This window comes from Emydura macquarii, unplaced genomic scaffold (assembly GCF_026122565.2).
Source record: "Emydura macquarii macquarii isolate MOO-44397 ecotype Brisbane River unplaced genomic scaffold, CSIRO-AGI_Emac_v2 contig_1348, whole genome shotgun sequence".
NCBI classification, from domain to species: Eukaryota; Metazoa; Chordata; order Testudines; family Chelidae; genus Emydura; species Emydura macquarii.
Genome location: NW_027131485.1, coordinates 14786348 through 14809007, shown reverse-complemented (window position 1 = coordinate 14809007; position 22660 = coordinate 14786348).

The following is a 22660-nucleotide window of genomic DNA, read 5'->3' as shown; positions in this document are numbered from 1 at the left end:
GAACTCTCTGTAATTTATATTTTTCTGTCAAGTTGAAGTAGACAAAAATATTTCATAACAACTATGCATAGAAAATATTAAGCTAAAATGAGTAACTTGCTTCAAAAATACGTATCACCAGCTCCACTGGTAGCACTGTGCCCATTTTTTTTCTCATCCTTCAAGCATAAATTAATGTCATAACAGACAACTCTATTAATGTGAGTAACTTTGAGTTTGATTTGTATTGCTAGTTTAAGATCCTATTCTAAATAAGGGAATGGGATAAACCATTTTATAATCAGTAATGTACTACATGTGTATATCATGTCATGGGTGAATAGGGCATAACGCCCAGCCATATGGTGTACTTAAGAGCCAACTCATCTACATACTCTGTTACCAGGCAACATGCTGGACTTCAGTCTCAGCTCAGTTTAAAAACAAAAAAAAAAAAAGAGAGAGACCCCCTTTAGTCCTAGTAGTTGATTGATATTCATTGTGCTAGTTAGGTTATGATCACAAGGGAAAATAATACCAATTCTGATCACAGAGATTTGGCATCATTAAACGTTCCCAAAATTCCAAATGAGATTTTTTAAATTCTTTATACTATAATTTTTTGTTAGCATGTTGAAGGGGGATTAATATTTTTTCCTAAAACTGCATTTGCAGATATTGAAGTATTATATCCAGATTAATGTCAGCTTCCTCACAACATTCCGGTAATTATCTCAGGGACCACTGTCTCCCAGAGGTTAGAAACTTTAGTCTCCTTCTTGCATTTGTACTAGGATTTTTCTAGCAGAAACTGTCAATAGTGTCAAATCCAGCTAAGAGCTGTGAGACTGTTGTGTGATAGAAACGACTGTTCATGACAGACAAAAAGCTAAAAGCAACAAGCACATTTAGCACTACAAAATTGATTCAAACCCATCCTCAAAATGAGCAGCCATTGCTTAATCCACTAAGTCATGCAGCTTTCTTGAAATATTGAAATACAACTTCAAAGACATTAAGGAGAAGATTTTCCACGTGGTGCACAAAGGAATTAGGAATGAAATGCCTTTTATTACTAACAATGACTGTATGCCTAATCCCCTGATTGACACTAAATTTAGTAGAGCGGGGGTGCACTCAGCTACTAATACTGATGTATCTGAAAGCTAAAGAAGAATTTGATCTATTCTCCTTTCAATGCACCAATGTAAATTCTTTTTACTTAAGGGGAGCTACAAACACCAAATGAGGGCAAAATCACACACCTCTTTTCTGTTAATTCAGCTCACTTCAGCATGTGCTTACCAGAACCATATGCGGTGGATCCTTGTCTGGCTGTCTTGAAGAAAAAGGTTCCTTCCCCCTCATAAGGGTTCACTCTGCAATTGGCAGAGAAGAGGAGGAAGGAGGAGAAGGTTTACTTGGACAGAGCAGAACAGGAAGCAGCTAGACCAGAGGAGAGGGGGAGGGCACTGACCTTCCAGATGACTGGAGACAGGTGGTATTTATGCCCTCAGCAATTCTGGAGAAACCCTTTCTCATTGGGATTGGGCTAGCAACACCTCATCTTTCCACCCATGGAATCAAAGTAGAATGGCATTTCTTTCATGATCCACTGTGGGCATTATGCTAGCCATTCTTTTTCCTTGGGGGCTGGCAATCAATTTTTCCCTCACCACCAGACTGACCAAGGCAGGGTGGGTTTTTTCACCTTCCCCGGCATAGGTCAGGCATTTGGTTGGGTTGGCAGAGAGATGATGTTAAAATGGCGCAATTTAGTAACTAAAAATTGTGGCATATGTCCATCCAGCACAGGTACTCATTATGGAAAGAATATGATGATTAGACAAGAAGGACTGGAAGAGGATTCAGAGGTAAGCATCAATTAAGGAAGCTTGGGAAGGCAGGCATGTGACTTATAACATATGGTAGAATGGGGAGCCAACATCCCACTCCTTTCCAGTCCCCTTTAACCTTTATACAAGGGGAGGGTGGCCGGGTCCCAACAATGGGCTGGCTGGGCCCATGTTGGGAAAAAAAGACGGCTGACAGCACCCTGCCAAATAAGTAGAAATGACTGAGGACATGATGGTGACCTGCACTGTGCAGCCTAATAAAACCACAGCTGCTGCCTCCTGCCTTTCTTCCAGCATGGGTGACAATGGCTCTTGGAGCCTCTAATATGGAGCTGCTTCTGTCACACCTTAATAACTTTTAACATTCATTACACAAGACAAAGATGCCACCTTGTGGGTTATTTTTTTTTTTAAGTAGAAGACTAGTACTAAAATAATTGTGAAAAAGAAAACTATCACATTACAAAAGAAAGCAAAAGATCTACCTTGAATCATTTTCTACAATTACTTTTCTTTGATTTGTATTTATTATTTACTAGTAAAATATAATAAATTCCTGAACATAAGTGAACATAAGAATGGCCATATCGGGTCAGACCAATGATCCATCCTTTTGCCCCTTCTGATAAACCAAATCCTCAACAGACATGGTTTGCTGAGCACAATTAGCTTCCATGTTCAAGCTAAAACGAGATATCATGGAAAAAATAATCCTAGACATCCTAAACCAATGGTTTAGAAGAGAGAACCGCCACGCTCGTGCCTAATTATTTCAGCCAATTTTCAGGACAGGAAAAAGTAAAAATTAATTAACACTTGAACACTTTTACAAATGCCCTAAAAGTCAGGGGCTTAATTCCTCATATTTGCATTATATGCACACTTCAACAACAAAAAAATGTGGCTGAACTGACTAAAGTATTCATAAAGGCATTTCTTTATGCTTCTGCAGTATCATCCAAAGGTAGAAAAAATAAGACATAGTGACATAACCCTAATGTGTGAAATGAAAGTAACAGAATATATTTTGTTTTGACCTGTGGCCAGGCATGGGAAAATTAATTAAGCAAGTCAGTTGCACATGGTTTGCTGTTTGTTATGGATTACACTCCACTCAATGCCTGGCACTTATGTTCTGCATGTGTTGAGATACACTATTAGCTTGAATAAGATGTGAAGACCAAAAGCCTCTTTTGATTCTTTATGATTACATAACTGAGCTTTTAATTCTGCCCTAGGGGCCTGAGAAATGTAAGCACAGGGAGAAACAAACAAACAAAGAGTGGTACTTACAGAAAGAAGACTTCGCTCATGAAAACTGAAGGCACCACTTGCATGGGGCTTCTGTGTGATTTCCTAAGAGAAACAAAACATATATTTACTGGGAAGGAGAAATAAATTTGAGGGTTTTTTTTTAAAGCGTTCCCCTTTTTTTCCATTGTCTGTGAAAGATCAATGATCTTAAGGACCATACAACTCAAAATAGGGTTTCTTTGATCCAAAAATATAAAAAGTGCATATTTATTTTACACAAAAATTAGGGAGGGAAGAAAGAAAGGAGTATAATTTAATGCAAAAACATGCATGCATTTTATGTTTTTTTTTTCTCTCTGCTACTTGATAATGAAGCCAAATTACATCTTGCAACCAAAAATGCTGTGTAGTCTAAAAGACAATTTTAAAATTCAAAGATTCAGTAAAAGAACAAAATCAATAACCATAATTTGAACTTGGTATTTTTTCATGTGAGCAATAAGGAAAGGCAGTGTGTGCACTATTATGTTGTACCTGCTTCCTGAGTGCATTGCAAAGCACAAGACAGACGTGTGATTATGGCCTAACAATGCCTGACAAGTTTGTGATTATACAATGGATTTGGGTTATGAAGAGGGAGGGGGAACTGGCAGACATGCTTTGCAACTTATTTCAACCATGAATTCTAAGTTACGATTCTTTACGATCTTATCTACTCAAGTAGCTATGTGGTTACTGTACATAACTGTGCAGCGATAACTCAAACATTTTGACAGTTCAATTTCCTGGTGTAATTTTATAATATATACCTTTTTTTCTTTGTGTAAACATTTTAAAATGGTGATTAACTTTTTCTGTTGTAAACCTCAAGAATTTTTATGAAAGAAAAATAAATATAAATAAAAATAAGACGAAAGCTCTGGATCAGGAGGCATCTGGAGTATTTCATGTTTATATGTAGCTATTCATTAAAATAGGGTGGCAGTCTACTCCATGCCACCTTTTTTATTCATGGGAAGCTGGTGGCAGTTAATATTTTACTGAATCATTCATTATATTCTAGCAATTATAACATGCTCAGCCATGCTTTTCACAACAAAAGTGTGTCCCTATATGTATTCGTACTTTATATATAACTCTATGCGTGCTCTCCAAAACCAATTTCTTACAAACAGAAGCACTATGTGCATTTTGAATCTGGAGAGAAAAAGCTACGGCAAATCTATATGTAGCACACAAATAGTTTGTACGTGAAATCAGATGTAGAGATTGTTCATGCCCAAAACCATTCGAAATATCATACAGTGAATACAGTGCACAACTGTCCATAAACATTATTCCTTTCATACATAGCTTCTCTGTTTTGTTTATGTTTGTTTGTTTGTTTGTTTTTTAAGAAGACCAGAGTTCTATAATCCTAGTCTAGGGGTAGCTAGCCCCAAAGTACTGAAACATTGAAACACAAAAATATTTACTTCTCCCCCAGGCCCTCTCCCAAAAGTATATGTGGTCACTAACATGTCTGGTAAGATGGCAACTACTACTATACTGTACAACAAGTTCAAGAGTGATCTCAGAATTTCAAAGACCAACAGATGACAATATAAAACACACTTTCAAGCTCCATGGGTCCTGGACTGTCTGTTTTTATAGAGCACCTAGCACAAGTGAGCCTTGGGCCATTCCTGGGGCTCTTAGGGTATATTTATACTGCAATTAGACACCCACTCAGGCTCCTGAGGCTTGGGCTAGGGGGCTGTTTAATTGTGGTGTAGATTTTCCACTTTGGGCTGCAGGCTGAGCTCCGAGACCCTCTCACCTCGCAGGGTCCTAGAACCCAGGCACAAGCCCGAACTGAAACTTCTGCACTGCAGTTGAACAGCCCCTTAGCCTGAGCCCTGAGAGTCAGAGTCAGCTGGCACAAGCCAGACAGGAGTTTTTAATTGCCATGTAGACATACCCTTAGGTGCTACCATAATACAAATAATAAAAATGAGCCTGTGACATTTTATGAGTGTCTTCTAGGGGCTAGATGTAGGAATGCATTTGGAAATATGCCAGGAAACAGAAGCTTAAATAAGAGTGGATTAAAACACTCCATCTTGTTAGGCTTTTCCTTTAGTGGATGTTGCCTCCTTTGTGATTGCAGGTGGCTACGAGGACATGACCAAGTAAGCGTGTGTATTTGTGTGGGAAAATCTCCTAATGATCCACATGGAGTAACATTTTTAAAGTTGCTAAATTTATGTTTTCAAAAGGGCCTAGGAATTTTGGTTCTCTCCATTTTTGAGTGGCCACCTTAAGGTGCCCTAAATGTATATGATACTTACGTTTAGCACTTTTTGAAAAATCAAACCCCTTAGGGTGTCCCAGTCAGATTCCAAAATTTGTAGCATTTGAAATGACTATTTAAAAAAAAAAAAATTAAACCAACATTATTTACACCTGTCACCAGTTTGAAACGCCCACTGGCAGGCTTAGATCGAAACCGCAATCTTTCAGTACTATATAGACTTTCCTTTTGCTAGAACATTTGTGTCTGATCACATACAATCTTATAAGTATTTCAACATACTGTAATTTTACCTACACTCACAAAAGGAAAATGTATAATGAACATTACAACCCCTAATTGCTTAGTTCTACATCTACAGTTTTCAATTTATCCTGCAGTCAAAGAGTTATAGTAACTGAGAAAACCCTGATAATGTCCACAGGAACAAACATTTGTGCCTCCAGCAAGAAGGAAGAGGATTATACTATTGTACATAAACCGTCTAATTTACAAAGTACTATTACAGTAAGCCAGAACAAGTGCAAAAGGAACTGTCAAAACAATTACTTCTGAAGTGATTAACTTGACAATATTATTTAACCAGTAACTAGTCATACATTTTGCCCAACTTTGCAATATTATGCCTTTCATCCTATTTTCTTCTTTTTAACTCTCTTGTAACCATAGACCAGTGTTAAAATAGTTATACTGATGGTAGCTAAACATACTTAACCATATGCTACCCACACAGCAGGAGAACAGAGAATTCCTCAAAAGTTTGCTGGTCTAAAGGTAGTGCACAATAAGAGATCAGGACTGAATCCTCAGTCCTATTTTCTATATGGACATGGAAGAAGCATGAGTATTTGTGGGAAAATATGAGAGCCACATGGAGGAGGGAGTGTTTCCATTAATCTCTACTAATTACGCTGGCCAAAATGGAAGTTCTCCCTGGCCATGGAGTTGGTCACAATGCAAAGAGAGGCACCCCAAGAGTCTGCAAAGACATCTCTCCATCCAGGGTAACATGGAAATTGCATATTATTATTTTGAAACAACAAGAATAGATTATCTGCATAATACAATCTAGCTAGTGACCACATCTTGCAATTTTTCAAAGCTACTACACGGAGTTATCCAGGCGCTTTGGTCATGTTGCATGAATAACCTAGCATATAATTACTTTGTGCATTTTTACACTTCAAGACCTCAAATGAACTAATACATAAATGTATAATTTGTAAACTATGCTTTATTTACTGTTCAATTGTTCAGTATAGTATGTAGCCACAAATAAGTCACCTCAGTTACCTAATGGATACATTTGGTAGTATGAATTACATCAAAGAGCATGCTTTTATTTTGTGAACAAATCTATTTTCTAACAGCATCTGGCAAAAAAAAAGCACTGTATTATGAGGCCAGGTCACATTATTCATCTGTAGTGATATGAGATATCAAACCACTCCCCAGAACTTATTAGGCACGTTTATGAAGCTGAAAACAGCAGTATTTGAGGAGACTCAAAATATACTGGCCTTTGTTTTTATGTTTTATTTTTATTGCAAGAGGAGCCATATATATAGACAAAATAATAAGCATCTTATCTTGTTTTGCAATTCCCACCATTCAGGAAAGCAAACACTGTAAACATGGGACACTGGATTGGATCCAGCATTGCAGTATCTGAGTGCATTGCACATGGCTTAAATAGTGGCAACCCACCCCTAACTAATTCCCAAGTATAAGGAATTAATAATCTTAAAAAATCCCTCATAACCCCCAGCCGTAACACTTTAAGAGGGAAAATAGGGATGACATTCAAAGTAAACTAGATGATAGAAGAAACCAGACAGTGCATATAGAAATGTTTGGTCAAGTAGGCAGATTTTACAGCGTTTCTGCAATGGGGCAACTCCTGGTCTCGGGTGAATTTTTGATGATAGCAAGAGGTGAGGGCATACTACTGAGAGTACCCAGGCCTCAGCTCCCTTGGGACAGTTGCCTCAGGCATTCAACACAGCACAGATTGTTCTGCAGGAAGAATTCCTCTAGGCCATTTATAGCTTTGTACATTGTCACCAGCACCTTTAAATGTCATGACCTTGCATTACTTTGGCAACATAAGTGGCTCATTTAGGAACGATAAAAAGCCCAGAGCAAAAATACAAATGAATACAATCATGAATATCAGAAGCACAAATACTAACCCTGACTCACATATTTGGTGCTCTGTACCTTTTCTAAGTATAAATGATTGAGTCTGGTTTTAATTTTAGTTCACTTCTAAAATGCAATTAGACAACGTTATCTGTTGCTGTAAGTTAAAAGTCATCCCCTTTAGAGAGCAGTCAAACACAGCGAGCTGTGAGCTTTGCCATCATTAGACTCCTAACAATATTACTCCTATTTTGAGGCTTTTTGTTTGGTCTCAGTTTAATTTCCTGTCAGCCTTACAAGCGATTTCTAATGTTTGGGCTGTAGGATATGCTCTGATTAAAAATAATCTTCCCAATTACTGCCTGGCATGAGTATACTGCCACATGCACTCTGCCACTGGCCTCTGAATTTCTGTCAGCAGTAATTGTGTCTGTATCTCCTAACTATAAATGAAAACTCAGGGGGCAAATTTGGGTTCCAGTTTCCTGTGCCTAGCCATATCTTTTAATTTGCACTGTCTGTCAAAAGGAGATGTTCATAGGTACTAAAAGGAAATCCTTAGAACATCAGGGCAAAGAAAAAAAGTGCAACAGGAACACAAAAAGTTATGTTCTAACTGTAACACACTGCAGATAACTGGATGCTTACAGAATGCCTTCATGCAGTTTATTATAGTTAACAGATACAGAATGAAACCGTTCACTCAAGATTTCAAGATTAATTTTTGTCATCATTAAAATTATACCATAAGTTCAAAGTATCAACCCAACAGGCTCTGAAAAATTGATACAATTACTTAATTTTCCAAGTTACGTCCTTGATCATCACAAAGTGCATTTGACAAAATAGGTTTTATTGCTAAAAGTAAAGCCTGCAGCATTGAAACGGATGTAGTTTTTCTAGTGCACGTGGGTGTACATACCATTAATTAATTCTATGACACTACATAACATGTGTCCAAGGGAAGAATGAGAGACTTCAGTGGCAAATAACACACACAAAGTTATCTGCAATTTCGACTTTTGTCTTCAGAATTCACTGTTGCAAAATTCTATGAGCATTTTCACATTATTAATGCAATGGAATTTCTTGCATGAAATGTAGACAGACCACTCAGCATAATGTGAAGTCACAAAAATGGCAATCCTATGTTCTATGGATATAGATGGCATTGCATAATAACCCATTGGTAGAAGTGGGAAAATCTGAAAGCTGCTTATGGTATAGGACAGAGTTTTCAATGAAAAGTGAAACACCAGGTCCATGGAGACCATGGTATTTCAGAAAGATGCTGAAATGCCAGTAGAAGAAAAAACACATTTCAATACCAAAGTGACAAGGTTTAGTTCTTGCCAACGTGGCATGTTAAATATATAAAGAAAGCAATGGAAGCAACAATTCAATCAATACATCATCATTAATGGTGCAAAACTTCATATTTTCGGAGGTGGCAAATTGCTGAGAGGCCTAAGTATCTACATTCACAAAGCACGGTGCTGAACATGAGAGTACAAGTTCAATGCCATCATGTCATCACAATTGTCAGCCCATGCTAATTTCCAATAAGAGCTTTATTTGACCACTTCACCTCTTGTTCGGTTTAAACAGATGCCTGTTGGAGTCCCTCAAGGGGAAAGGTATGAATGAAGTCACCAGAGAACACTGTGTCAGGGAAAAAAATGAAAGAAGCAAAGTACGTTTTGGGGCAAGTGGTGTAGCAGAGGAACCACCCACCAGCACAGAAGGGGCTAAGGAGAGCCTTTGGGTCCAGCTAGTCACCCCCTGTTATACTTGCGGCCAATGCCATGCCTAGTGGGGAGAGAAAAGTAGAGAGCCTGGCTCAGTTTGGAGCTGACTGGCGAAGAGACAGGAGCAAGCTGTCTCCCTACCTGAGGGAAAGATCACAAGCCTGCTGGCTGAGGCAGCCACTAAGGACCAAGCAGTGTCTTCCTGGCCAAAGGAGACAAAGAAAGAGGGCTACAAGTACCTGGCGTGAGTGGAACCTGGGTGACCGACGCACAGAGAGCTTATGGGGGTTCCAACACAGCCAAACTCACAACTGTCCTATCTGGAGCAACCTGGGACCACAGAAGGATGCCACCCAGGGTCCATGAGGGGCACTAAGAAGAGACAAGCCATCACAGGTACTTGGACCATAGGGGACATGACCCAAACTAAAGGGGCAACAGTAGGAAGTAGCCCAGGGCAGTGAACATAGACTCCCCGCTGAGAAATCTTCTACTAAGGGGTGTTTTACAGATGGCCCTGGGCTGGGACACAGTGGAGAGGGAGGGCCTGGGTCCCACTCCCTTCCCACCCTGCACCTTAAAGACTCAGGCACTTTGACCACAGAAGCAGGGCCAGGAAGACAGGTGCTCCAACCACTAGACTGACTGGCCCTCCAATTCCTCCTGTTACAGATCAATTCTCAAAAGGAGAAGAATAATCTGGGAAAGAATGAAGCAGTGAATACAGACAGATTGGGCTCAGGAGAAGTGAGGAAACCAGAAACTGAAGATACAGGGAGTATTAAAAAAAAAAAAAAAAAAGAGAGAACCACAGTATGAAAGTGAAAGGGCAGGACGACAGACAAGAATGTGGAGGGTAAATATCCTTCAGAAATAATTTTCTGTAAAGCTTGAAGGATTGCACATTTGGGCTACGTACATACGGACAGTGGCAAACTAGCACCGTCAGATCGATTTTTCCGGATTGATTGAGTGGCAGTGAAGACACGCTCAATCAATCCGGAAGTCCATCTATTAAAACCACCTCCAAAAAAGCGTAGCACTGCGTTGACGGGAACACGTTTCCCATTAGCGCAGCGCAGTGGAGACATAAATGCTTTGCGTAGCTTGCGTAATTCCCATCGACTGCCACTAAATTTTGCCAGCAGTGTAGACCTGCCCTCAGTTTGGGAGAGTAAGCTTTTGTCTGAAATGTGAAATTGGGCCCAGTGCATATACAGTTCACTGTATGGGGCTTACATTTTCTCTCATGCAGGTATTAACTGAAACATTCAATTTGGAAAGTCCATCAGTCAGTCTCAGCAGAACTGCTGATAAACCAGTCAGCACCACCACCGGTCTCCAAAAGTGGTGGCTGGGTTGATGGAGTAGAGGACCTGGGGAGAAATGGGAAGGAAATGAGCTGGATGTGGAGGAATCACAGGGGCTCCAATAAAGGGAGAGTAAAGGGAGAATGAGGGTCCAGAAAGGACTTGGGCGTCTAAGCAAGATGTTGCCTAAATGCATCTGAAACTGAAAAAGGTGCTCTTGCTCATAGTTCTTACTTGTAATGTTAGGCTCTAGGTTTAGTCTTCTCCCAATAGGTTTGCTCATCATGTTATAATTCTCTGATCAGCATGCTCATATTTATAGGTGAGGCAGGATTGTCTAGTAGACAGACAATAGGTTTGGCAGTCACAACACTTAGAATTTTTCTTGATTCTGCTGCTGACTTGCTGCATTAGCTTATGCAAACCACTTGCAGTACATTTTAATTGTCCTTCTTTTCCCCTGACAAATTCCGAGAGAAAAACATATCTTTATCTTCTTTGTTCTTGTGAGCCTTACTTTTGTGCAGCTTTTAGATACCATGGTGACAGGTAACTGTTAAAAACCTAAAGATCTCTGTGTTGCAATTTCCTATCTGTATAATGGGGATAATAGCCATGACCTGTGTAGTGTCTTGAGATCATTAGAATAAGAGTATAATTGGTATACTTTCAACAGAAGCATCCCATTTCTTCCCAGAGTCCTGCAGTGCTGTAGTATCCTTCAGTCAGAAGGGCAGAACTAGACTCTCTGCAACCATTTAAATACCACTCTTTGATCAATAGGATACTAACAAAATCACTTCATCTTCCACATCCTAGCTGAGCCAAGAATATCATCTACACCACATCCTCAACCACCCTACAGACATGAGGAATGAGATTAAGATCCCAATTCTGCAACGCTGGACATATTTAAGCATGTGATTAAGTTTACTCTCCTAAAAATTCCCAGTGAACTCAAATGGGACTACTCACATGAGTAAATTTACGCAACTGCTGACCTGCTTGCAGGATAACAACTTAAAGTTTTTATCACTCACATGGTAGCATATGACATTACTATAAATACACAATTAAACTGAAAGAAATATTAACAAACAATCAAAAAGTTTTAGGTAGTATGTGGTTTAGATATAGTATGTGGTTTTGTTCATTTATCAGTTTTACTTCAAATCCATTTTTCAATGAACTGTAGCTTTCCATTTCTATTATCAAGATTAATGTCCCAACAACATACAAAGGCACAAACTGGGCCGTGAGAGGGAAATAAAAAAACCTCTGATATACTTCCTCTGATTAGTTTTATTTATACTGCCAAGAACATTTTATTTTTCTGCTTCATAATTCAACACTTGCTCCATAAAATATAAAATTTTAAAGCCAACAGCCTCTTCTATTTAACCATAGCATGCTATGAATGACCTCTAGCTCCTGCTTTTTAAAATTTTAAAATATTAATAATCAAAATACTTTATTACCTTAATTATTATTATTAAGAGAAGCTTAAGAATAAAAATGGGATGTGATTATTAGAGATGCAGAGTACTGTAGTATAAAATGTTGACACATTTTCTTCAAAAAAGACAATCGCCTTATCAGTATTCATTTCAACCTAAAAAAGGTCTCCATAGTAGAGTGGGAATTCACACTGGCCTCATCTTTTTTAAAATGTATTATCAGGGAAATTCTACAACCACCAGCAAAGATTTGTTATAGTTATCTTTATATGCAAGAATGTTTAGCATTAGATCACAATGGGATATAATTATCATTGTAAGTTCTATACTAGTGCACACAGAGCAAAGCTCCTATACAAAGGATTAAGTTCCCTTGTGCACTGGAATTGAACTTTATTCCATTTTGTACAAATTACTAACAGTTTCTCAGAAGAGAAGGATTTAACTATTTTTTTTAAACCTAAAAGGCTTTTTAAAAATTTCATACATCCGTAACCCACCCTGCCCCAATACATACCATGTATATGGCTGAAATTCAGTCTTGCCTTAAGGAGCTCAAACTTCAGAACTATACTCCATTTGGTTTAAGGACTTTTGAAAGAAAAAGTTATAACAATAATTGTCCAGCACTAACAGCAAAAATGTGTACTTAATACAGTAACAATGTGCTTGTAGATATACATGCGCACACATCAACAAATAAAACCCCCAATGCTTGCAAGCTTTCGGTACAAGTATTTAAAAAGTTAGCACTTGCCAAGTTACCAAACAATTATTTAAGAGTGGGTAATGTTGTAGTAATCACAGATATAGCTGTGTGCCAATAACTATTGGAAAATTCTTCCTTTTAATGGTGCCCACTGTTGTTCAGCTGACCTAACATCACTTACCATCACTGCCTGCTTGAGACACTCCTCAACCTCATCTCAGCCCAGTGTCAAAATTTGCATCTTCAAGCCTGAAATTTGAATTCTCAAATGCTGCTCAAAGCACAGGCACAAATGGAGATCACAAACCACATCATATTATCACTTATGCCACATAAGAAGAGCTCAAGGCTGAAAATATCAGAGGGGGCTTCATGCTTCACAGACATTCAACTGTTCTTTTGAATGCTTTTTTGGACAAAGTCAGTATGAAGAGAGAAGGATTATTTAAAAAGAAAAGCGGTGATGGGAGTTACATTTCAATGGATGTCCAAAGGTTTGATTACTTATATGATTTTTTTGGTAAGATTGCCATACCACAAGAAATACAGTATATATAATGCAAGTACTGTTGGCCAAACATTGACATTCTGAAAACAGACTGTCTAAATCACCAGTGTAACACCACTGCATAGCGTAAATCGGATGTACATTAATTGGAAAGTCAGCCACCTACAATTTTGCTATTTCCACCTCTGTATAAAACAAGAAAGCTCATTAGGCTCTGGACACTATTTAACAAAAGGAAGAGCTGCACAGTATTTTGGAGTCACAAAAAAAAGTTTCAGGTTTGGTTTGTTTCAAGGTTTGAGGGAAGTTCTTATTTGATACAAACCAGTTTACTCATCTCTTCCAAAATATTTTCAAAAGCAGCTCAACAATGGGCATCTGTCTGTCATATATTGACTATTTTGCTAATGTAAACTTTTCAACAGTTATCGAAAGGTATTTTTAAGAAGTGCTTTTCCAGTCATTTGATTTTGATAAAGCTCACTAATGACTCATGACTTTGGAAAATTGGGAAAAATCAACCCACCAGCAGAATAGAAACCTCTTCACCATGGGAGATTTATACAAGTAAAGTCATTGCAATAGAGTGCCAAAGAAATCTCTTGATCTCTCTATATGCCACATCAAACTATTTTAGAAACCACGGTGTTTAAAAAATTTATTTATACTTAAAAAAAAAAAAAAATCCTCTGCCTATAAAGCCAGGTGACTTAGGCCCTGATCCTGATCCAGCAAAGTACGTAAGCATGTGGAGCTGTCCCATCCGCATCAGCATTTAAGTACTTACTTGCTTAAAATTAACCACGCTTAAGTGCTGTGCTGCATTGAAACCCTGGCAACCATACGAAGGCTCAGAAGGAGAAGAAAATTATAACCAATGAATTTTAGAAAGCTCTAAAGATGCCATAAAATACCTGTACAGTGGCTTTTCTATCAGTAATCATGTTATTTTAACAATGAATATCTCAATACTGACCAAGGCTAAAAATAATAACAACATTACACCATTGGAATGGGATTTATGAAACTTTCATCTCTAGGCCTGATGGTTCATGAGATATCATATGTATTATCAATCACTGGTCCTGAACTGAGCATTGCTTTGTCTGAAGGATGCAGTTTTGGGAGGAAATGTTTGGGAAAAGAAGGCTACATCTGTCTGTTTTTGTTTGTTTTGTTTATGGAAAGCATATGAAGCTGCCCAAAGGTTTGGCATGCTACTAAATCCCATCTGAAATTAATTAGTGGGCTGAAGGCAGGTGAAGAAGTCAAAGGGATATGAAAAGTGTAGTTTATCATATGGCTTTGTGATTCATGACATGGATATCCTTACTGCAGGTTTTGCATCTGCAAGTATGCACACATGCACACACACACACACACACACACACATATATATTCTATGTATAGAACATCAAGTTGGGCCAATAATCAAAGTATTAACATAATTTAGAAATAGTTCAATTGTAATCTGCATCTATCATCCTGGTAAGAAAAATGCAACACATGCCTACTGCTTACTCTGCTACCAGCTCTAACACTGGGAACATGGTGGTTAGAGGGGGCAGCACTTCCTACTGCCTCCTGGGCTGCATGAGCTAATCTCCTGAGTAAATATCCAGGGTCTTGAGTGGGTTTGTACAGCCGGCTGCTGTATCACTGCTACTGGTACTTGTGATAGCTGAAATGAAGCTAGCTGGGTATGATCCTACAATCATACCTCCAGCTGCAGTCGAGAAATGCCCCAAGATTTTGGTTGACACTAAAATTCGCTGGAAATACCCCACTTCTGGAGTCAATACAGAAGCAATGTAGGAGGGAAATAGCAGTACATAGCTGCTCCCCAACACTGTGATGAGCTTCTCTCAGTGTTCCACCAAAGCGCTAGGTACATCCTAAATTCTCATTTAAAGCAGCTATTCTCTGTGGTAAAATCAGAGCTAGATACTTGTGTGGTAAAATCAAAGAAGCACTCTTCTTGATACACCCATAACAAAAGGTTTCATTTTAATAGTGACTACAAAAACAAGAATGCTCTAAACATAAGCGTATAGGGATTGGGCTACATAACAGCTTTCTTTACAGTCACACACAGGACACATGCAGGAGTTTTACAAATTCCTGATTTGACAACATACTAAAGGCAAATCATTCCTTGCTCTTCATTAAGGGCCCAATCCTGTAAAGTGCTACAAAGAGCTCATTGCCTCACAGGAATGGAACCAGTTATTCCGTGAGTCAGCCATTTCTCTAAAGTGTCTTTAGACAGAGCTAGCAGGTATCCATATATAAACCTCACACTGATCGTGCCATTCATTACAGCACTTATATGAAAATATTCAGAGGCAGTGTGGTGAAAAAGACTTAGCATTAGGCATGTATGCATGAAATAAAAAATAAAACCAATTTTCCATGGCACAAATTTTCAACATTCTACATGTAAGAAAGGGAGGATGAGAGGCTGGCAGAAGTGATGCCTTGTTAGATCTTAACCCTGTATTTTTATTTTTCATGAAAGTCACCATGGACTCAAGTCACTATGTGCCTAAACTTTCAACGTCACTTTAATAAAGTTTTTCATATAAAATGATAATTTATCTACAGGGATTGCATTAAAATCTTTGTTATTGCTCTATGCCAGTATTGTTCATTACCACAATATTCTCTGTCTACAGTACACAACAAAGCCAAAGTATTGCCAATTAGTGAAAAGGTAAAACTGAGATTTTACATGGCAATACAGCATTATATTTTTAACAAAAGGTGTACACTTCAGTTACCTCCTATATTGCACTGCACATAAATTGAATCCATAAAACCACATTCTGACTTTTTTCTAAACTGGCATCACCTCACAGCACTGGATGGGGGATGAGGCAAGAATCATTCCTGAGCCAAAACATTTTTATTGTTTAAAATTATAAAGAAAACATGTTTCTAACAGAATTTTATATGCTCTAAATTGGAGAACTGATAAAATATATAATGAATCACCAGAGATTAGCTGTGGGCAAACTATAAAAGTAAGGACTAGATCATCATTCAGTAAAAATCAGATTTGCAACAAAGAGAACTTACCTATTTCTATATTTCAAGTTGGTTTTAAGGCAAGAAAATCTTAAGACAGCACAGATAATATTGGCATTTGTTTCAGTTAACAGCAAGGCTTCAATACTCTGCCCCTAGGGATGCAGAGTTACTCTGTTGATTGATCCTAGTGTCACGTGCTTGAATATTGCATGAAGATGCAGAGTAATTATTGCTCAGCCACTATTACAAGTGCTTTCTGTTAACTCCAGCCAGGATGTAAAAGAGATTAGAAACTCTTTGAGGCAGAAAGAAATTAGGGGCTGGGACAGATGAGGTCTTGCAGGGAAACTTTAGGAACAGCCATACTTGGAAAGAAAGCTTTGGTTATTTCACTTACCAAATTCAAACCCCAATCACAACACGTGGGGGAAAGGAATATGGTTTAAATAGACCATTGTGGATGGATATGTTGTTTAGAACATGGTGATAACTCCATTGAATGAAGCTAGTTACTTATATTTTTAATGAAATAGAGGATCCCCACCATAAAAAGGAGGGAGAGGAAGGCTGTTCTAATGCATACATGAGGAAACAAGATTTTTCTTTGTGATTCCAGTCATTTTCAACAAGAAATTTCAGATTCTCATTTTCAATGGAAAGAATTATCATAAAACAGAAAAGCAAACACCAAGTTTTCCACAAGCGAATAGCCATAAAAAGGCACACAAAGAACATATTTGTCCAGCCCTGTGTCAATTAATAGAAAAAAATGATGCGGCTAAAATGGGTGCTTCCAGTGCAATAATGCTTTTCGTATTTCTAATTCTTAGTTGCCCTAACTAAGCCCATGCCCAAAATGCGCACATTTTCACTGCTCTCAGAGATTACCGTTGCATTCCTGAATAACCAGATCCACACATTTTTTCTCCACCTGTAACCCTCTCTCAGCATATAAAGAACTAGACAAACTGTGGGTAATAGTACCTTCACCATCACAGCATCAGTAGCTTTCACACCAGTAATCTGACACTTGTGAAATAAGACCTTTTGTCAATAAAGAGAGCGTGCAAAGACTTTTAGGGCTGGAACAGGAACCTGCTGGTTGCTGCAAATCTCTCACCAGACCATTTGAGCCTGACACTTAATATTCAAACAATATTCAAAATGCAGGCAGTATACTCCAAGACTAAAGCTAAGCAATAACACAGATCCATAGTGTGAGAAGGCCAGCATACAAGCCTCCAATACAGGCTCTTTCTAAACTTCTTTCAACTACAAAGGCAATCTGAATTTCCTCCCACCCCACCAGCAGTACTAGTCCATCTAGAGAGGGCAACAACAGCAGTCAGAAAATAAAGCTTTACTCTATTCTTCTATCTATTCACATTCATTTATTCATAAGAAATAATGCCTTAAAATAGCACAAGAGTTATTTATTGCCATTTAGGTAGATGGTATAGGTATTCCGTACTTTGCTAATCAGGATATTAGATACATAGAGCAATGTATCTTTTTGTCAGAGAGCCAAAAGCTCTGCTGGCATAACTCCATTGGTTTAAAATGAAAGCAATGGAGTTATGCCATCAGAGAATGTGGCCGATTTCTTAAAAAAAGTCAGCTTATGGTATATATCTACCATGTCAGCTATCAAAGTCAAAAAAGCTTAAAAACCTTGACACATAATATAGGACCATGAGAACTGCCATACAGATCAGTGGTCCAGGTAGTCCAGTATTCTGTCACCAACAATGGCAAGTATCATTATGCTTTGATAGTTTGGGATTATATTTTTTTTCTTGCCATCACAAAGTTCTAGCTTCTGGTTCCCATATGGTCTTTGTCTATTTGTTTCATTTTCTTCCTGCCATGTTAACGTTCTATTTTACCCAGCATAGTTTGGCTCACAGTAAAACATTTATTGGTTACACACAATATCAGTTAGCTGCCAGGCCCCATTTTCTTTTCTCCCTTCTTTCCTTATTTCAAAGTTTATTTTACATTATGATACCTCTAACATTTTATTATTTTGTCCATTTGCAATTTTATTTATATACACAGAAGGTAGTTTAAAGTAACGAAGCCAGAATTAAATATCCACAAACATTAAACTGAAAATATTGGTCCTTAAACATTAAACTTACCGTTTACTAACTTCTTTTCTTTCCTTCTAATACCATTTAGAAACTTGTATTTATTTTGTATTCATTTTCTAATACTAGTTTAAATTCTCTCTGCCTCTTCCCGTTCCCATTTCACTGCATCCTTTTCTCTTCAATCACATTGCTTCCATCTCTGCCACTTTTCCCGTTTAATTCCTTTCTAACAGATGCATTCAGATTCTTCCATTGCTCTTCCTACTCTGCATGCTGTCTTGGAATATCATTAGTCTTACATTATGGATAGATCCTTCATACCGTTATCTCCAGTGGCTCCCCTTATCAGTGTTTCATCATTCTCAGTGGACGTTTATGTTATTTTCTGGGAAACTGTCCACAAAAACTTAGACTATACATTTAACTTTTGACTTATAACTTGGCAATTTTTCAAAGTTTTCTTTGCTCCTGTTACTTTTTAATACACCAGGTCAGTGATCTTTACAGCAAGTTAAAATGACTCTTGCTGCAGGATAAAATAGGCTGTGGATGCCTGGTTCCCAATCCTGCAATATGTACTATGAAGGCAGAGTTCTGAACTTGTGCAGAACCCCACTGACTAGAATAAATATTATTTAGGCCATCCAGTCTGGCAGTCAGTGGGGTTCAGCATCCCACATGTAGCATATTGCAGGATCTAGGCGTTTGGTTAGGTAGAGGACTCAAATTAAATTGGCACACTGGCATTCAATTTCTCATGATATTTAATTAAATTAAATACACATCTCAACAACGTAAACATGACATGAAAGTTGAATTTCCAGATCTCAGTGATCTAATGAATGGGCAAATCATGATCAGAGAACCAATTGACACCAAATCCTAGTCTGTTCCCAGGCAGAGCCAATCATGGATATATAGCCTTTTTCCTTGGGAATTTAATCCGATAATCTATTACAAAAAACAAACAAACAAACAAAAATGAAACAATATCTTCCTTCCATCTGTAATGTGAAATTCTATTGTTCATAGATTGCTTTAGAAAAGTGAGTCTTTGAAAATATCATCTTAATTGACAACCAGATCAATATCTTCTTTTGTTATTCAGGATATAACAGGAAAAAATATGTAGCTAGAGCTCAAATTGTTAAAACAATTCTAAAAATGCACACTTTAGGAATTGCTCTCCCCACTGATTCCCAGCTAGAGTTCCTTGAATAATCTTTATTGTCAAAATTATTGTTCTTTTAATACACTTTTGAGTATTATAAGCACTACAAAGAAATAACCTTCTTAAAAGTAATTTATACCACTGAAAGCTGCTCTGCTTTGACTTTCACTTTCAGACATTAGTGTAATTAACCAATGGTTCTGGGGAACATGGATTTACTTAAGATATAAGATACTGAACATCTAGTAAAGGAGAAGAAGAAAGAACATCAGAAGTGAAATGCTGACAGTATACAGTGGTGATAAGAGTGAACTCATCAGGAGCTGCAGGATGCTGTGTAATTGCCACAATTTCCGGATGAGTTTCCACATGCAATATAATATTTATCAACTACAGTAGTTAATATACTCGGTCACCTCTGTTTTAAGACACCAAAAATACATTCTACTAAAAAAATGCTGCAAAATAACAACACTTAAATGTGTTATAAACTGTGAATTACAGTATACCCTGATTCAGCTGAATGATGCAGCCACATAGAGCAAGGCTCTCAGGAATCTGGTTACAGCTCCCTGATTCTCTGCTGATGTCCCCAGGTGCAGAACAGAGCAGCCTTCAGGCTGCTTTAAACAGACATTAGCTGGCAATGGCCTTCAAGGACCACAAAATGTTTCCCCGTGTTGGGAATGGGAAAGGGAAAACAAGCAATCTGGGAAACTACAGGCTTGTTCTTTTGACCTCAACTGTATGCAAGGTCTTGGAACCAATTTTGAAAGAGAAAGTAGTTAAGGACACAGAGGTAAACTTATTGGGATAGAATACAACATGATTTTACAAAAGGTAGAGCATGCCAGACCAACCTGATCATCTTCTTTGAGAAGATAACTGATTTTTTTACACAAATGAAATGCAGTAGATTTAGTCTACTTGGATTTTAGTATGGCATTTGATACAGTTCTGCATGGGAAATTATTATTTAAATTGGAGAAGATGGGAATTAATATGAGAAGTGAAAGTTGGATAAAGGAACTGGTTAAAGGGGAAACTACAATGGGTCATACAAGAAGGTGAACTGTCAGATTGGAGGGAGGTTACTAGTGAGTTCCCCAGGGATCGGTCTTGGGACCGATCTTATTTAACGTTTTTATTAATGACCTCATCACAAAAACTGGAAGTGTGCTAATAACATTTGTGGATGACACAAAATTGGGAATTCTTGCCAATACATAGGATCGGAATATCATACAAGGAGATCTGGATGACCTTGAAAACTGGAGTATAGAAATGAGATAAAATTTAATAGTCCAAAGTCATGCAATTAGAGACTAATAATGAAAGTTTTTGCTATAAGATGGGGACTTATGGTTGGAAGCGACAGAGGAGGAAAAAGACCTGGGTGTACTGGTTGATCACAGGATGACTATGAACCGCCAATCTGATGCAGCCATGAGTAGGGCTAATATGATCCTAGCATGCATCAGGCGAGGTATTTCCATTAGAGATAGGGAAGTTCTAATACCATTATATAAGGCACTGGTGAGACCTCATCTGGAATACTGTGTGCAATTCTGGTCTCCCATGTTTAAGAAAAATGAATTCACACTGGAACAGTTGCATAGAAGGGCTACTAGAATGATCAGAGGAATGAAAAAGATACTGTATGAGAGGAGACTCAAAAAGGTTGGCTTGGTGAGCCTAACCAAAAGAAGCTTGAGGGGAGATATGATTAGTTTCTGTAAATACATCAGAGGGATAAATATGAGGGAGGAAGAGTAGTGATTTAAGTTCAGTGCAAATGTGTACATAAGAAAAAATAGATATAAACAGGTGATCGACAAACTTAGGCTTGAAATTAGATGAAAGTTTCTAACAAGAACAAAAGAAGCAAGATGGGTTAAATAGTGAGCCAACAGGAAGAACAGCATGGGGCAGCAGAGGCAAGGTCATCCTGTACGTAGCAAGTTCCCTGCCAACTTTTCTGAACTTTCATAGATTCCAAGGGCAGAAAGGACCATGGTGATCATCTAGTCTGACCTTGTGTGCGACGCAGGCAATAGGATTGCCCTGAATTAATTTCTGTTTGAACTAGGGCATATCTTTTTTAAAAACATCCAAACTGGATTTTAAAGTTGCCAGCGATAGAGAATCTACCACAACTCTTGTTACATAGTTCTAATGGTTAATTACCTTCACTGTTAAAATTTGACAGTTTATATCTAGTCTCAATTTGTCTAGCTTCAACTTCCAGCCATTGGATCATGCTATACATTTGTCTGCTAGGCTGAAGAGGCCTATATTATAAAATTTCTGTTCCTCATGTAGGCTCTTATAGTCTGTAATCAAGTCACTCCTTAAACTTCTCTTTACTATGTTAAACAGATTGAGTTCCTTGAGTCCTTCACTCTAAGGCATGTTTTCCAACCCTTTAATCATTCTAGTGAATTTTCTCTGAACTCTCTCCAAAATATCAACATCTTTCTTGAACTATGGATACCAGACCTGGATACAGTAGTCAACTAGCAGTCTCCTCAGTGCCCAATACAGATGTAATTTAACCTCCTTATTAAATAGATATTTGGCTAGATAAACAATTATTCTGATTCAGTGTGGCAATCCCCATGTTCATTTGCTAACATATTTTGGAAACCTAATAGAATGTTCAGAGATTTTTACAAAAAAGTAAAAAAATATACGACTTTTCCATTTTAGAAGAACAAAATATATTCCATAAAACCACAACATAGATAAAGAACATCATTTCCCCCAAACTTCTTGCACAATGGTTTGTAGTTCAGCAAATGTGCCTATAAAGGCACGATTCAGGTCATCTTAGCTCAGATCAATAAGAAACCTTTTTAAAATTCTAAAACCATGCAGGAGATTTCATAAAGCGTGTCTGTGTTGTTTAATATCAAAGCATTTCCTGGGTGTCACTTAGCGCCACCTTCAGTAATTCAGATACCTTTGAATAATTCAAAATGTTATGCTGTTAACTCATTTCAGCAAATCCCTTGAAGAGAAGCAGTAAATGAACATTTACTGTAAGCCACAAGATGAACCCGTATAATTAATATTTTGATGCACTTCACCTGCCCTACTGTTTGCTCTTA